Source organism: Vipera berus, assembly GCF_964194415.1.
Source record: "Vipera berus genome assembly, chromosome: 1".
In the NCBI taxonomy this organism is placed as follows: domain Eukaryota; kingdom Metazoa; phylum Chordata; class Lepidosauria; order Squamata; family Viperidae; genus Vipera; species Vipera berus.
Window position 1 is genome coordinate 63,436,714 of NC_138202.1, and position 18,934 is coordinate 63,455,647.

The window sequence follows — 18,934 nt, forward strand, 5'->3', positions numbered from 1 at the left end:
CTGGCTCTTCTGCCACTCCTGCAGTTTCAGCCAGTAAAGCCAAGGGTCATTTGGAGGTCAGTGCCAGCTGGGGGCAACCTTTCCAGCAAGAGTGGGGCACCCAGGGCAGGAGAGCACAGGGCACCTTCCAACCATAAACTCGGGCACCTTTCAACTTGACAGAAAGAGGGAGTTGCAGGTACATGTGTTTAATATTAGTCCTGAAATAACTTCTTCTCCAATCAGGTACCATAACTAAAGCAGCACTGAAGTCATCCGAACATCAGGCAAACCCATTATTTAGGAAGGGAAGTCTGGATTTAATTTGGTGGATAATTCAAACATAAATGCTTGCATATTTCCCCATTAAGTTAATGCGTAACAACCCACATCAGTTAATCTTGGTTCAAGTTAACCCTGAGACAATGATTCTTCACTTCCAAAAAATAATTGAGTAGGTTACTTCATGCCATCGTTTACGAGGTACGTTTATTTTACTTTATTTTATTCTGATGCGTCGTCTTTGCCTTTTACAGCGCCTTAATAGCGATGTTCAACAGGGCTGCCCTCGGATTTCCTCAAGACAGTGAAGGCAGGTCCCAGTACTGCCAGTTTATTTTGACACTTATAAAAATACATTCTGTAAGTAAATAAAAACTAAATAACTAAAGAAATAATAATTTCCTAGCTTCTTTATCCAATATCCATTTGTACATTTATTTGCTCCTTCAGTAGCTTGTTGGATAGGCCTACCAGATGTGGACTTCAAAACTCAGGATGACCACCAGATGGCACTTCTAGAGTTTGGCAGCCCTGATCTGGCAGCTACATCTTATATACCATGACAGATGCCACTCTGGAAGATATGCAGTATGCCTAGTACATTGTATTTTCCAATGTCACCATTTTACAAATACAAAATTGAGACAGAGTTTTAACCCATAAGCCTGAGAGCCAATCTGGTGCAGTGGTTAAAACACCAGGCTAGAAACTGGGAGACTGTGAGTTCTAGTCTCACCTTAGGTACAAAGACAAAAAAGTAAACAACCTTGGGCCAGTTACTCTCCCCTCAGTCCTAGGAAAAAGACAATGGCAAACAAGAAAATTGCGGGGACTAGTTGACACTGACTCAAAAGGAACAAAAAAATAAAGCATTCATAGCATTGGACAAGGTAAAAAGATGATGATAAATCTAAGCCCCAAAATATTTTTTCTTAAATAACACTGAACATAATTAATATGATTATACCATATAATTCCTGCCTACTATGTTACATTAACAGTTATAAATATGTGATATCTTAGAAAAAGCTGCACCCAAGACCTTAGGATTGTTTCATATAGTCCTGTATCCTCTGGCAGTAAAATCCTAATCTTCAAGATACTGAAAATCAGCTGACTGAGGCATTCACCTCACTGTGTAATGGAAGGACTAGCATTAGTATTTTAAGCTTCATCCAGTATTAGAAATGCAAATAAGCATGAACTTCAGGGTCTGTGTAACCCACTTGTGAATACTAAACATGTCCATTGTCTAACGGAACTTCAGTAAGAATTAGCGCACACCACACACAAATTTACAGAAATGTTCAACAAGCTTTAAACAAGGCCAGTATTTAATACAGATGAAACTCATTTATCAGATCAATCTGCTTTAACATTAAGCACCTGGGCTGCAAATACCACATTTCTTCCACAATTTCAAATCCACTTTCCTGCAATATATGTATCATATATTAAATATTAATACAAATATACACAAACACAAATATGATCATTTATTATATACCAAAATATATTAATATAAAATATTAAAGGGCCTTCATTGGCCCTACTCTCAAGGTCTCCAAGTGAACCAGGTCTGCTTCAATTCCACACTTTCTGCAGCAAGGCTTGAAGAGGGCTTCTACCTTGCTTGAATGAAAACAGAACTATTAGATAATTAAAAGGTAAAGGTAAAGGTTCCCCTGCACATGCGTGCTAGTCGTTTCCCACTCTAGGGGCCGGTGCTCATCTCCGTTTCAAAGCCAAAGAGCCAGCACTTGTCCGAGGACGTCTCCGTGATCATGTGGCCGGCATGACTGAACGCCAAAGGCGCCCGGAACACTGTTACCTTCCCACCATAGTGGTCCCTATTTTTCTACTTGCCTTTTTACGTGCTTTCGAACTGCTAGGTTGGCAGAAGCTGGGACAAGTAACAGGCGCTCACTCTGTTACGCGGCACTCGGGATTCGACCCGCCAAACTGCCGACCTTCTGATTGACAAGCTCAGCGATTAGAAGCATTGATAAAGCAAGGAATTATCTAACTGCATGGCTACCCTGTTGCCAGAATGGGTCAGCAAACATTTCTAGAGGGATGCTGCCCTCTATTAATTCCATACTCATCATCAAAGGGACCTCAGGGCACATTTTCCTGCTCTACTTCTGAAGTACACTTTTTCATGCTATATCACCTTGAGTGTTCCTGTCCATTTGGGATAAAGCACTTCAATTTCTTACAAGCTAACACCTGGAATTCATTAGCTACTTCACTGAGGCAGGGATGCTCTTCAAATTAGTCAGTGCTTACTATAGTCTCCAATATTTTCCAGATCTACCTTTAAAATTGCTGTAATAGTACAATGGCTATTACATATGTCTTCTAAGTAGAAAGTTGCTAGTTTGAAATCCAGCTTTTTTTTAATGTTATTGCTCTCCAAGATACCTATTTGTCCTCTGTTTTTTAAAAAATCTAGCGGCACGTGTTTTCATCAATTTTCCAGTTAACTCAAGTAAAGGGGCTTCACCCCACTCCCAAATAGCTCCTAGATTATTTGGGGCTCTTTAGGAATTGAGAGTAATAATTTTCTATCTTGAATTATTAAAATGATTTTGAAATGATACACAGCTGAACCTATATTTTAAAAAAGCATAAGGTAACAATATAAATTCGGGGAAGAAATAAAAGGCAAATTCCACATATTTCTGCTTGAGTGTGATTGTGAAGCAAAAAACCTTTATTTGCCGGGCAAGGTTTTTTTTACCTATTATGTTATTATAGCACCGCTGGTATACAATTGCCCTAAAAGATAATAGAAAAGAAAAGGGCAATAATATTTTTTTGTTATTGGGTATTTTGGTATTTTATCTTTGTATGTATAAACTCTATTTAACTTTGATAGGCATATACATGTATATCTACATATTATATATGTAGATACACAAACATGCATGTAGAAGAATCTGCCTGTCTCCACACATGGAAAGGAAAACGAGGGCAATTGCTTTCCTGGAATAAAAAGGAGAACTATCCATGGAAGGATGTGGCAGCCTGCTGTCTGGACTGAATACCTTGGAAATGTTGTTGCCAAAGTGTCTCAGTCAGGACAGGATTTTCTTAAGATGGTTTATAGACAAGCTGGAAGGAGCACAGGACAGGAGCAGCTTTAAGTCTGGGTATGCCTCAAGATTTCCAATCACAATTTAAGAGTTATACCCATATTCAAGTTTATGGAAGCAGAATTCCCCTTCAGCCTTGTTGTTCAATCTAGAAGGAACATGAACAGAAAAACTGAGTCAGGGCAGTGCATACAACTCTACCTCTTGGTCGACGAAGATTCTCAGTCATCAGGTAGAGTGGTCTGGAAGTTGAGTCGTGGCAGCTGGACTTTCTTTCTTTTTGGTTCAAAACATTTTGCTGCTTATCCAAGGCTGAAGAAGCTACTCCGATAAGCAGTGAAGTCCAGTTGTCGTGACCCAACTTCCAGACAACTCTACCTCTTGTATGTATGTGTTTGTATAGCCCAGCTGGGACATGATATGGAAAAGGCACACCTCAAGTGTGGAAAAAAATATTTATAATTAGTCAAAAGCAATTTTCAAGTGAATAAATTACTGCTTTTATAGTTCATTTTTATAGAGAATAGTTTCTGCCACTCTAGTTAAACAAAATATTCTGACTTCCATATTTCTATATTCCTTCGAGACAAAAAAAAACTTTGATAGCATTTTCCTTAGCTCCTTTCCAATAAGTTGCCACACTGACCAAACTGAGCTTCTGCATCCAGCATGCCTTTTATCAGCTGAACTTAATGCCAAAAGAGATTAGCAGAAAAGCCTGATAAGACTGTTTTCTTTTCAATGAGCTTTTAATGATGTATGCAGATGGCAAGGTTTACAGAGCTAAAGAAGCACATACTGTACTGGGAATGGTAACACACAACAGATTCTCCTCTACTTTGAGCCTTGCCGACCTTTGTTTTTTCAACTTTCATTCATGAGGCAATTCATAAGGTAAATTAAATTGTTTTTTTCCCAATTTTTATTTCACTTCCAACCACTTTCTATTATTTACATCTGGTGATCCTCTTGTTTATGTCCCATTCCACTTCCTTGCAACTCTCTCTTACTCACAAAACTGCAATGCATTATGGTTCTTCATTCTCAGTAGGAGAACACTACTCTGTCTTCAAACAAATAATTAAGGGGAAGGTTAAAGGAGGTCACACAGAGGTCATATCTTTAGAAACTGGTCAGAGTGTATACATTAATTTAAAAAGGCAACCTCCCAAGCTTCTTTCCCCCCCCCCTTCAAAAAAAGAGCATTTACACAATACAGAACACTCGGGCAATTCATAATCCTTTCACCAAAGAGATGCAGAACAGGCTTTTATGATCATTTACAATTAATGCCTATTCTCACTTTAATATTAGCAAATGGAACAGGTTATGGTGAAATGAAAACTAAGGTAAAGCTTCTGAATCTAGTTAATGCATGTGTACCTAACACACATAAGATCTGTATATACCTTAGAATGTATCAAGTGATTTGTCTAGAAGTTTAGAAGTCTAGCATAAGATGTATCTCTGTGTGAGCTGTTAATTGATTCAACAGATATTTTGTGAGGAAACAGTAGAAGCCCTAGTCAGTGGTTCTTAGATTTGGGCAAGCCATTCTCTCCCCCCCCCACCCCCCCACCCCCGACTGAGGAGCAGGGTGAAAGTCATCTGAAAGGGAGAGTACACAGCTTTATGGGAGATGATTCTATAGCAAGCGGAACTTTCTTTCTAAACATACAGTAAGAGCTTTATGTATCAGCTACTAAAATGGCAAAGACTACGAAGCTGTGAAGTGTCAAGAAGCATGTAGAAAACATGGGTCATAGTACTTTTTTCTTCTACTTTTCCAGCTGGTTATACTATGTTAAAGGTCTTTTTGAATGACAGTATTAGAAGATAGCCCTGTGTTTCAGATCCTGATGCAGATAGCAATGAATTGATCCCAAGTTTCTGAGTGCTTTAAGAAACATTATCCTTTATGAATGCAACTGTGTGATCAACAAGCCAGTTAAGACAAAGAAAATTGATACTTCAGTGAAATTTATAAAGGTGCCAAAACCTGGTACCCACTAAGATGAGGTTTAACTTACATGTTTAAGATATGTTAGCCTTTAAGGTACGATAGCATGATTAAAAAAAATGTGTCAGTCGTTTGTGTGTTAATCATTTTGTTTAGAGACAGAAATACACCATCTTTCAAAGAAATGAATTAAATTGTTAGATTATAGGATCTGATAATTCTGCAATTATAGATACACACCATGCACATATATGCGGGAGTCCTGATCAAGTAAATCTATCTGATAATCCTTCTTTGCTTTCCTTATAAATCCTTTCTTTCTTCATTTTAATTTCAGAAGGGATTATGAAGAAAATACTAAAACTACTTGTTTTGACATATAGAACCTGCAATTTGTTAAATGGGTTTCTTCACATTTAAAGCAGATATTCATATAAATGAATTAACAATTCTGAATGTAACTCGCAATGTGATAATAAGCAGTGATTTAACATCTATAATCCATATGGAATATACTGCATGGTCTCCGTGCTGTTTGAAATGATGGGAATTTTCATTTACCATCACAACTTCTCCATGAAATTATTGCAATTTTTGCACAAGTGTTAATTTTTTAAAAAAATTCTACTAAAGATAGAATTCAGCACGATACTACACAGATGACTAGATGATCTGAAGAATATCATTTTTAGTTTAACATGGCCCAAACAATCAGCAATGCTGGGATTCCTGACTCTCTGCAGTGGTGAAAAAAACCTGAAGTTAAATTTAAGATAATGTTTGAGAATATTAATATAAATCTATTTCCTTCAATTACTGCAGGCATGTCAAACTGCCGGCCCGTGGGCCGGATGCATTACAATGAAACCGTGCCCTCCCCATTGCCGGCAATGGGAAAAAAATCACGATATGTCACACGACGTCATATGACGTCAAGAGTTTGACATGCCTGAATTACTGTATCTTGTATCCAGATTTTTTGAAATTTCTGGAGCCAATTAAGAGCAAAGTAAAGAGCATCTAGAATACTAAATTTTTAGTTCGATTCTTCCTCTTCTAGAACAAAGCCTTACTGCAGTTCCAGAGATTTCAAACAGTTCATATAAAACTGTAAGTTTTAATGAGAAAGAAGGGGAACATTAATCAATATCTGATTAAAGAGAGTTAATATTCACTATATTACAAGTCATTAATGGTTCCTCATAAAACTGGAGAGAGATATCAAGTGGGGTGATACTAAGCTTGGTCCTTGACCCCTCAGTCTTCAAAATCATAATTTATCATTTGGATAAAGAAAAAAAGTATTACTTATCAAATTTCCAAATAATGAAAATTGGATGGTATAACTAATACTCAGAAATAAAGAAATATAATTAAATTGATCTCAGTAGAGCATAGAAATCAGCCCAACGTAACAGAATGAAATTTAATAGATCCAAGTGCAATTATTTTTTGCTTAGGAAACAAAAGTCAAAAAGAGCCTGTATATGACAGTAGATAACTGATTGGCAATGGTACTTGTGAAAAAATCCTGAAATAATAGTGGACTGCAAACTGAATGTGAATCCAGTCCATTATATGTTTCTTTTAAAACCAAATTAAAGAGCTAGGCTCCATCAACCAAAGGGTAATTTCTAAATCATGAGGAATAATCATTCTGCTTTATTCAGCTTTAGTCATACTCCCCCTTCAGAGGGTGTAATCCTTTAAGAATGATTCACAGAAATTAAAAAAAAGATTCTGAAAAAAGCATTGAGGGTGACTAGACTGCTACAAACTACAGAGAGATTGAAGAATATAGTATACTTATTCTTGAAATGAGATAATTCGGAGCAGTCTTCCACAATATAAAGTATGTAACATAGAAGAAGGACAACAACGATTTTCTTTTGTTTCAGAAGGCAAGAGGTACAGAGGGCCCTTGGCTTACAACCATTTATTTAAACAAGCAATTGAAGTTAGAATGGCACTGAAAAGAAGTGATGTACAACAGGTGCTCACACTTACAATCCTCACAGCGTTTGCATGATCACCTGATAAAAAACTTGGATGCTTGCTTGCAGTGCTCAGGACCATGTGATTACCATTTGCGACCTTCCAGTTGGCTTCTGACTGGCAAAATGAATAAAGGGAAGCTGGGTTTCCTTAACAACCAGCAAACATTCCGTTTATTGCCTAAAATATCTCAAATCTTGATTATAAAGTACTCATTTAATACTGATTATTCTTAGCTTTCTGCTGATAATTCTAGACTGTTGCATGTCCATGTTTTCAGAGGTAGAATAAAATCTCTTCATTTATACTGGAAAATCCGTACTGGTCCTATTTCAAATTGTGAACTTTCTGGCATCACTTTGAATCCTTAATTCTTTTGAATATTCAGTCTGACACTTTCATCTAATGAGAATGGATAAAGAGACAAGGCTGGCAAGATCTGTGTTTGTGTGTGCATCTTTGAGTTCTCAGCTAGGGACTTCCCACATTACAAAGAATCTACAGTGTAGTTCATAAGAAGAAAATAAAGATCTACTTCAGACTCTGTAGCCTTTTTCAGGAGTGATGATTATTAGATTCTACTATTCCAACTCAACATCTTCAGGTTATAGACTATGATCGATTATCAGAACTTGTGATATGTTGTATTTAGCAAATAGTTATTTGGGTTAATAAGTCCTATAGTTGAACTACTTCCGGATAATTCTAAAAGTGGTGTATTATCACAACAAAGTCTACCATGTAACGCCAAGCACTGCCTGCCTTTTCCTGTGCAATCAAAGGAAACTTCTTATCTCTAAAGGCTTCCACTGGGAAGCAGAAAAATGTTTGACAACCCATAGATTGAGCAATCTATTCGGTGTTGGAGTTAAGACAGTTGGTGTTGGTCATAGTAAAACAGTTCAGGATGTCTCTGGCATGTCTCTTGGATTTCTCAAGCCCTATGTGGCCTTCATGTAAGTGAGCTAAAATTATAAGATATAATTCATAAAATATGATGATGCATTGATCTCGGAAAAGCAGATTTTTACTTTCTGAAATTTCAGACAAGGGGAACTGAAAGCATGAAGATTATGTTCCTATGTATATGATTATTTAATGAGCCTTCTCAAGAAATTCATCTGCTTTAATGGCCTCCAATTTGTTGACACATGCAATGGCTCAATGGATGGCTGTATGAATTTCAGGATCATAGACCTTTCTGATATGCACTCTGGACTTGTGAGGTATGTTCAAGATAAAGCACCAGTATTGTGAATGAATGGTCTCAATAGTGCTTTAAGGACAAATTCACCTGATTAAGTAAACAGTCTTGCACTCTCTTATTTTTTATTCTGAAAACAACTTCATAATTCATGAAAGACTCACTATATCAGTCATAAGACTTATTTTCTAGTTTCAGACCTATTACAAATTTAACTGTCCCATTTTTGTTTTGTAGGCCTGATCTGATGATAAATCTTTCATACTTTCTTTTTTGCAACACATGATAGACCTTATTTTATTTTTGCAATACAGATTCAGTTATTTCTTTCTTCATCAGGAATACATGTATTCTGCACACCAAGGGCATCTCCTCTGGCCATTGTCACGAAGAGTGCTATTTTATGTACATCCTCTTCTTCATGGTAGTCAATTACTCATGAGTACACTATAGAAATTGTTGTTGAAAGCATCGCCACTGGCCTTCCATGTTGCCAGTAAGCTTTAATTTTTATAGAGGATGCATTTTTTGAGACAGTAACTACTCAGCTAACAAAAAAAGCACTCTTCTCTAATTGGTCTGAAGATGGTTTGACTGTTCAAAAATACATTTTTCTCTTTTAACAAGATTTTTTTCCCAAATCTTGGTCTCTTACACTTCACTATTATTGCATAGGAGTTGAGTTTTATTTCTATCAATATGTATTGTCATTTATAAATAAATAGTAGTGGAACTGATTGTACTTATTAGGATCATCTTGGATTCATATCTACCTGCAACAAAAAAAGAACTTTAAAAATGCCATTACTATGCCATAATATGAGTAAGTTCATCTTTGGTACTATTAGGTGCCTCTCACAGTGTTTGCTATAGTCACTTATAATGCAGAATTGAATATTCTATTGAATCTAGCATCCAGTCTTGCTAAAGCATTGCAAATATTTTTTCTAGTATTTTTATTTATTGATTTAGTTATGGTTTTGCAATTATTTTGTTTCTGCTTGAGAATGTGGTTATTTTAAAAATTATATATTTTTTGTTTTGGATTGCTCTCTCTCTCTTTCTCTCTCTCTCTCTCTCTCTCTCTCTGTGTGTGTGTGTGTGTGTGTGTGACAGAAAGAGAGAAAGAGAAATTATCACAAAATTATATTTATTATAGTTTTGTGGCAATCTCTTTCTCTCTCACACACACAGTAAGATACTGTTTTGCTTTTAGTGGTTTAAAAAAATCTAGCAGCAATTAAAATTTGTACTGAAATCTTGTTCATACATCTCAAGAAAACAAACTGTAATTATTTTCATATAACAAAGTCAGATCAGTGAATGTAAAAACTGATTTTGGTTAAATGCAAATAAAATAAAATTGGAAAGCCAGTGTTTTTTGGCTGAACTTCAGATTGCATCATTAATATTTGAACATTTGCATGTTTGTCATATTTGACTGCATGCCTACTAATGTATAGTACATTAGATACTTGAAAGGCATACCCAGTAATGAACATTCGTGCAGGTATAAAATGCACTTTAAGGTCAAGTATTTAAACGTGCACATTTAAATTTAAATAAGCAATAACAAACTGTATTTATATTAAATTTCATATGCCTTTCCCACCATAGCTTGTATTAGTACTTCATATAACATCAGATCAAAAAGTTGCTAGTGACCTTTACCAATATATATACTAGGAAGCCATGAGATGGAGCCAAACCATAGTATTCTGATCGCAGTAATCACTGGAGACAGACAAAGCTACTCCTGGTGTGCAATCCAGGGCATATTAGAACTAAACCCACCATTCAATAGTATTTAATTCCAAGAAATTGGTATAGCAGCCTGACTTTCCAGATCTTTTATGAGTACAATATATTTGTTGTTCAAATCAATATTCTGTGAAACAAAATTAATTCTAATGTCTGTCTGGTCTGGTCTGGTCTGGTCTGTCCTGTCCTGTCTGCTATTATGGCTTATTTTATTTGTCTTAAAATGTAATAAAGCAGTTTACTTTTACTCCCAGAAAAATAAGCTTAGGACTGCAACCTTAAATAACTATAAACTGAATTTTATCCATTTTAAAATATAGTGGACATAATTATAAATTTACTGTGAATTCTAACAATGAGTAGATAAGCAGAAATAAGTAAGTAATAAATAAATAATTAAGTATCCTAATATAAATTGTAATAAAGAACTGCTGCTACAGAAAAATAATAACACACTGATTTGTATTATAAGCTTTCAAAGTTTTTAACCCATACATTATTAAATTTAAATTTTCCCTGTAATTCTGAATGCTAATAATCACTATTCTGTGAAAGTAATTACATCTGTTGCCATTGGACAAAACATTTCAGTAGGTTATGAGTTTCTTGCGTTTCTTTAATGCCAGAAAATTATTCATATGCAGTTATTTGATATAATGTAAGAGAGCTTTTATAGATATACGAGAGGAACATAGGAAATAAACAGACTTCATTACTTGTTCCTATCTTAAACATAATATGCTAAGCCAATAGACATGTGTAGTATATTGCTTCATCCCAAACCTGTTTTATTGCAGAAATCAAATTACTTTGAAAATGTTATTGCCAATATTAAAATTCTAGGTCTGTATGTATATAGTTTATACAGCCACTAAATACAACTTCTAAAAATCTTGTGGTTAAGTAACTGCTATATGCATAATGTAGACTGTTATTTTTGTTTGTTAATTTCTGAATTTTTGAAGCACTTAGGCTACACCTAAATGACATTTTGCTGGTCACTGGCAGAGATAAAGGTTCTCTCTTTCTAAGCACGGTTTTTGAAAATCAGCCTCACTGAATTTGATTAGACTTCAATAGTTCATCCAAAATATATACTGAAATAAACTTTATTAGCTACCGTCAGCTAAGCTTACTTTCCACCCAATCACATTAGGATTCTGTTTTATATGAACAAATAGAAATGACTATTCATTTGCACAGCTGTCAGTTTGCTTTCTAATTATTATGACATTATTTGATGAGGTTGTGCATTACTTTGATCGTAACTAGGTTTAAAGCTAGCTTTCTCAAATACAGAAGGATGTTTTGAAATAACCTGCTAAATAATATTTGGACCAATCAAAGTGTCCATGGCCTATACTATGGGTATCTCTGATTAGTCTGTCATCTATTCTGAAGAAGATGTAGCCTGATTCTCCTATGTTGTATAGCAGACCAGCTGTTAGCTGTCTGTCAAGCACCTAAAGTGGACAAGTAGTCCAGGAGCAAAAATGTCACTCCTTTGATCTGGCAAGGAGCAGCTGCTGATTTATAGAGGAGGACTTTGTTCTTCCGTTCTATTTTACTTTCTTTCCTAAGGCAGAACCACAAAATCCAGTAGAAAAAAAATGTGCCCTTCTCCGCAACATCAACAAGCTCTGACAACTGCAACAGGGTTTTTCTTGGCCCTAACAAAGCTCTTAGGCATCTCCTTTGACGCTCACCTTTCCCACCCACCCCCTTCCTTTTGCAATGTGATAGTTATTGTTTAATTCAGCTTCTGTAAATGTAATGGACTGTGGCCAGCAAGCCTGGGGCATAAACACACCTGTATGAAAGAAGCCTTATTGTAGCAACCAACCTCCACGTAACACTACTGGCTCTTGAATTCAGAAACTATGCTCCATTTTCCTAACAGGATTTTTTTTAATCCACTGTCCTATTTCCACCATCCTTGTATATTTTCTCACAGCTATTAAAACCTTCAAATCCCAAAGCAAAAGGATTAAGACACATAAAACACACCCATCCTCACAAACTGTCTGTCAACTCTATGGACTTTATGAACAGACCTGAGATTTTAAAATTCATAGTCAACATAAATAATACAACTGCCAATATAGCAAAAGAACCTAAACTAGTGCAAACACCTTACGCATCAATGGTGTCAATTTTTCAGCCACATGTTTGCCATACTGACAGCCACAATCAAGGAACAACACTATACTGTTAAGGATTATATAAACAGGATTTCGTAAATTTTTTTTTAAAAAGAATTCTGATGAGCCAATTTCTTAGGAATATTTTAAACAACAGCACCTTTTTTTGGCATCTCTCTGTTCTCCTACAGATTGGGCTTAATATCCTTATTGGATTCTCTCATGTCTTACAATGCCATTGAGAAAAAAATCACTATATATTGTTGAAACCAAGGAAATATTTTTAATAATTAAGAAATGTCAGCTCTTCTTATTTATTTTCCTTAAGACTGCATTAACAGCAATGAAAAGCTTAAAAAGGAGTGACTAGAGATGAACAAAGAAAATGTGCAGCTATAGTAAGTACTGAATTAGCTTATGAATATGGCTATGTCATCCTTTGGAATACTATTAATTCCTTTTAAAAAGGCAATAACTAATATAATCATAGTTCTGGTTATAAATGCAAAAATAATTTAGTACAACTCATAGTGTTCACAAATATTTAATGTGTAACTGAGATAATTGTGTCCTAGCCTTAAAAAAACTGACACAGATAATGTGAGGTGCTTGTAAGAAGCTCTTGGAAAGTGCCATCCTTTGCTTAGTGGAGAAACATTTCTGAGTGTATAGTATGAATAGGAAGGGTTTTGGGGACAGTAAAACTATATGCATGTTTAAAGTCTTCAGTTGGTGTCTGAGTTGTGCTTTGATCTTGTTTATTCACCTATGTTCTTATAAGCAAACCTGAAATTCCATACACCAGTGGCTATGATTTCCTTTATTTTTCAGAGTTCTAACTATTTTTATTTATTATTTATTTTTACAAATAACTCAAGGCTGCAAACAATTCCAACACACCTTTCTCCTCCTATTTTCCCAACCACAACCCAGTGAAGTGAGTTGGGATAAATGACTGACTGACCCAAGGTCCCCCAACTGGCTTTCATGGCTAAGGCAGAACTTGATCTCACAGCCTCCTGCTTTCTAGGTTGGTGCCTTAACTCCTACACCAAACTGGCTCTTACTATACCAATATATCCCCACAAGTCTTTTAAAAAATAGCATTTTCCTTACTTGCCATCAGACGCTATTCTGAAATCATGCACTGCTTGCTCAATGCATTACAAACTGAATCCAAATGTTATAAATAACACTTAACATCTAGTAACTGCCATGCGCCTCTCTCCAAATACAGGTAGTCCTTGACCTACAAGTTTGTTTGGTGACCGTTCAAAGTTACAACGGCATTCAGAAAAGTGTTTTATGACCATTTTTCACACTTATGACCATTGCACCTCCCCATGGTCATGTGATCAAAATTTAGATGCTTGGCAACTGACTCATATTTATGACAGTTGCAGTGTCCCATGGTCACGTGATCACCTTTTGCGACCTTCTGACAAGCAAAGTCAATGGGGAAGTCAGATTCACTTAACAACCGTGTTACTCACTTAACAGTAGCAGTGATTCATTTAACAACTGTGGCAAAAAAGGTCATAAAATGGGGCAGAACTCACTTAACAACATACATTTTGGGTTCAATTGTGGTCATAAGTTGAGGACTACCTGTAGTCAAACTATAATCACAAAATTCAATACAAAATAAAACCAGTCTATAAAAATTAAAATATAAACGGGAAGAAAATAAAAACAACCCTCCAAGATCTACACTTTTATAATCTACAGAATTCTTTTATATAATAGATGGAGACCTCTGGGGGAATCATAGATGAAATTCACTGTCCTAAACTTACAAAGACTACCGGACATGATGTTGATGTCACTAAAAGGGATGCAGTTTACATGTTTTAGTCTATTATCAGGTGGTTTGGGGAGAGTTAAGGTTAGGAACAGGAAAGACTTGTAAAGATAAATTAGCACACTCCTGTTCTTAAGATCCATAAATCCCCCAAATGTCCTGAAACTGTCCGTTTTGCAAATCACTAAAGATGGGAAAGGGAGCGTGAGATCACTGGGAAGAGATCCATTCCCCCCAAACCCTCCCCCTTTTAAAAAAAAATACTCTCAAATTTAGTTCCTTGCTTTTGGTGGTGTGAACAGGGAATGGCCAGATATGACCCAGAGCACAGGTTTCTGACACTTTTTATATGTACAATGAAGAAGAGTCAATTTTTTAAAAGAAAAAGTCCATATCCCAAAGTCACTTTTCAAATGAGAAAACTGTAACACATTTGATTGCAGGAGGATTACAAACAGCTATAAAATGTGAATAAGGCAACAATTCTGGCTACTACTTATCATTAAGTATCAAATTATCTATATACAACAAGGAGAAGCAGGTTTCCTTATATTCAAATCTCTAGCTTTAGCTGAATTTTAAAGATAGACAGTCTCATACAAATGTAACAAATAATCAGTGGATCAGTCTTTATGAACTGGGGCTCTATGGAGTCCTTGTGTTCTATCATTATTGCTACAAATTCTGCAAGAGATTGTAATTTTTTTAAAAAAAAAAGCATTTAAAAAAACTTTGTGTACTGAGCAGTGGGAGTTGTAGATGTAATAATTTTTATGCAAGGATTCTCTGAGACCTTAACATATTTTCAAGGGGTACCTCCAGGATAAAATTTTCATAAGTGCACCATTTATTGGAAATGCTTGCTAGTACCAACTACATAATATTAGCAGCAGACGTTCCACATACCAACTACAACTTTGATTCCCAAACCTCTGAACTGGTAGGTACTTTTTAAAGCCCATGTAAATTTGTTAAGTATTTAAATTTTGGGTTATCTTTAACAAAATGGTCTTGCATTACTTAATGTAATAGTAAATTATTGTCATTTAAAAATCTTTATAGAATTTATATAAACACATAAACTAAAGAACAATATTCTTAATTATCAGCAGTATAAAAGCAAAAAGGTATGGAGAGGTTCACAGATTTTTTTAAACATAATAACTTTACTGCAGTGACTCCAAAAATTATCTTTACTACTAAATTAAACATGTCTATATTGTTATTACAATTGTTATATGGATCATTTTTTACAAAGTGACTTTTTCGTAACATAAACACTAACTTAGTTGCAAGTCCTTGATATTTCTCAACATGGCAGTTCAATTCCTGAATTTTCCATCATATCCCATAAGTGCATATCCACTACAACTACAGTTTGAATAATGAAGGTGAATATATGCTTCAGCAAAGGAAGTAGTATAAAACAAACAAAATAAACAAATCTGCTAGTATTTTAGGCTGGTGCTTCTTGGATACCTCATTTTTTATAAATTGTATAAATCGATCCACACATCTGCTGAAGGCCCTGAATTATTTTATTTGTAAAACTTTAAGGTAAAGGTTCCCCCGCACATGCGTGCTAGTCGTTTCCGACTCTAGGGGCCGGTGCTCATTTCCGTTTCAAAGCCGAAGAGCCAGTGTCTGTCCGAGGACGTCTCCGTGGTCATGTGGCCGGCATGACTAGATGCCAAAGGCGCACGGAACGCTGTTACCTTCCCACCATAGTGGTCCCTATTTTTCTACTTGCCTTTTTAAGTGCTTTCGAACTGCTAGGTTGGCAGGAGCTGGGACGAGTAACAGGTGCTCACTCTGCTATGTGGCACTCGGGATTTGACCCGCCAAACTGCCGACCTTCTGATCGACAAGCTCAGCGTCCTAACCCACTGAGCCACTGCATCCCTTCTTTACCTATAGCTTTTAAAGACTAAATGCTTCTTTACTGTACAACATATTTAAAAAACCAAGAACTATAGCAAGGTGTCCTCTATATATTTATTTATTTTTATTTTAATTCCATTTATATCCCGCCCTTCTCCGAAGACTCAGGGCGGCATACAAGCTTAGCAGTAGTATCTGCAAATAGAAGCTTCCATTTTTAATACATGCGTGGTCTTGTTCTCTTTCCTTTTTCAAATCTATTCTGTCATTTTCTTTGCCTAGTTGTTGCTGTTGGTATTTATTTACTTAAATTTATTATCAGGGCAGTTACTTTTCTTCAAGTAGCAGTATAGCAGTGCCACTGCTCAATTCCCCAAATCATCATCTATACCTGGAAATATCTTTTTTAAGGACAGACTAATTTTTTTCGGAATGCCAGTATAAATGCAACATGGTAATTTGTGGCACAAATCTACGAAGCCTAATGTTTTGCTTGTTTAATGCCATTTGTTTGATCAGCCCTCTGATAGAGGAATTTTCATATAGTATCGTAGGAGAGAAAGCCTGAACACATTTCAGCTCATCAATGAATGAATAACATTGTTAAAAACTGATAGAGACATCTCCATGCGCAACAATGATGAACTGTCTGCAATGCATTTGGATCTGTAGAAGAAAATGTAGTGTTAACATCTGATAAGAAATGTGTGGTGATAAATTGTTTGGAAAGGTTTTGGATTAGCTTTTCCTAACCTGATGCTCCCTGTTGTGTCAAACTTCAACTCCACTAATTCCCGAGCAGTAGAGCTATCAATAATACTGGCTGAGCATTTTGAAACTTGAAGTTTGACTCTGCTTGGAACATTAAGTTGTGGGAGGTTGTTTTAAATAATTTACCTTAAACATGTAGTGGAATCGGATGGAGAAAGAGAATTAATGCACAAACACACGTCCACATACATGGAAAAACTTGATAGGATTTTAAAAAATAATCTACAATGTGTTATAAATTTCACACACACACCCCTCTGAATTTCAACAATTTTCTGTTCTTCATTCAGACAAAACTGGTGTTTACTTATAACAGTTTTAAACATTACTTGACCCCCAAATTCTCTAGAAAAGGTCAGCATGGGTGAAGGATTTGGGTTTTATAAGCAATACTGTCATTCCGACTAACAGCAATGATTCACTCACAGGAGGGAAAAAATGGCTCTATTGTTGGACTTATTGACTACAGGGAGGGCAGCTACTCTATTATTACCATAGAGTGCTCACAACCTGAGCTCTATGTTGGTCCCCCTAAAATTACTATTTGCTGTGAAGAATTGGCAAAGCAATTCTTAAAATGATGGGGTGAAAGAAGGAGAAGCTCTGTCAGAAGCTTTTCTTTTTCTTTAAGCAGGAGTGAGCGGTGTATGATTCTTTTTAAGTCTGACCCACTCATTACTTTTTATTCAATTGCCTTTATTAACATATTAACTGACTAGATAACTTATAGAAAAAAAGTGTATTTCATTAGGTAATTTTATCACAACTGCCTCTTATTACGAAGAAAGCAATATTCAACTCAAACACGCTCAACCTGGTCAACATAATACATAGAGTGTAAAATCTGTGCAGATTGTAGGACATTTTAGGGGGCTGTTTTCTATAAATATTAAATTGATTTAATTAACAAGATGCCAATTTTTCTTATAATTATTTCTTGGTTTAGATATATGCCTTCCTTTGTTGCATGATTATCATACACAATAATGATATTTGTAAACAATACCATTGAACAAGAATAGGAAATTATATAGAAGAAAATCCCCCATGAAGGATTTTCTTCTATATAATTTATACCTCAATTACTTCAGTATAATGGAAATTAAAATACTTTGAAATTTAGCAAGCTACACAGTAAAGAAAAGAATGGAAAAGAGTACACAAAAATATTACACTGCACTGGTATTTAGAAAGAAAGCAAACATACACATCAGAATTTGTTTCCTACTGAAATTCTTATCGATTTCAAAATCAGAGAGCCTCCAAGCTACCTGGGGCTGTGTCACCTTGCTTATAGATTTAAACAGCAATGATTATTATCTGTCTTGCATTTTATGTGTCAGATCTAAATAAAAAGGAATGCAAACTTTATTTTTCTTGCTCAAGTTTGCTTATTGTCTTTGAAATCCCTTCCTCTCAAAAGCTTTAGCTGTCAAGAAGCTGCAAATGAAAAGTCAATACTGGTGCTGTTATGTCATATTACACCCCTTAGGGTATAGAGCTGGTTTACTCACTATTTGGGATTGCTTCCTCCCCCCTTTCTTCAGTTTTAAGTTGTGCATTCTACCTGCACACTTTTCTTCGTTATGGTTCAGGAAATGATTTTTTTATTGCAAAAATGCCCAAGAAAGATCACTGTTTTATTCTACTTTTTTCTCGGCCAATAACATTACTGTACCAGGAAATTAGGATCAAGCTATCATATACAATGTTGAATTAAAATAAGTTAACCTATTTATCATGTGATTTTATTTGTAGAATGTAAGTATTTTGTTGTAAAACCCCTTTCATGAAAGAATATGCTAATAAAATATAGGCCTATATCAGATTATGGGTTAAGGTTGTAACTTTCTTAACCTCTGCCTTCCTTGTGGAGGTAATCTGCAAAAAGGAAAAAAAAAGTAAACTTTTACAAATTTAAGAGATCCATATAAGGGTGTTTTTTTTTTGTTCCTTCTGTTCAATCGTGCCTGATTCTCAGAGGCTGCTTGGTGAAATCCATGCAATTTTCTAGGCAAGGTTGTTCAGATGTGTTTGCCATTACTTTCTTTCTAGGGCTGA

The 18,934-nt window shown here is 35.5% G+C and overlaps 1 protein-coding gene across 5 annotated transcripts in view; it reads right to left on the reverse strand.

Moving 5' to 3' along the window:
* Window positions 1-18,934, reverse strand: part of MEIS2 (Meis homeobox 2) — a 249,119-nt gene that overhangs the window by 6,171 nt on the left and 224,014 nt on the right. The window lies entirely within an intron of this gene.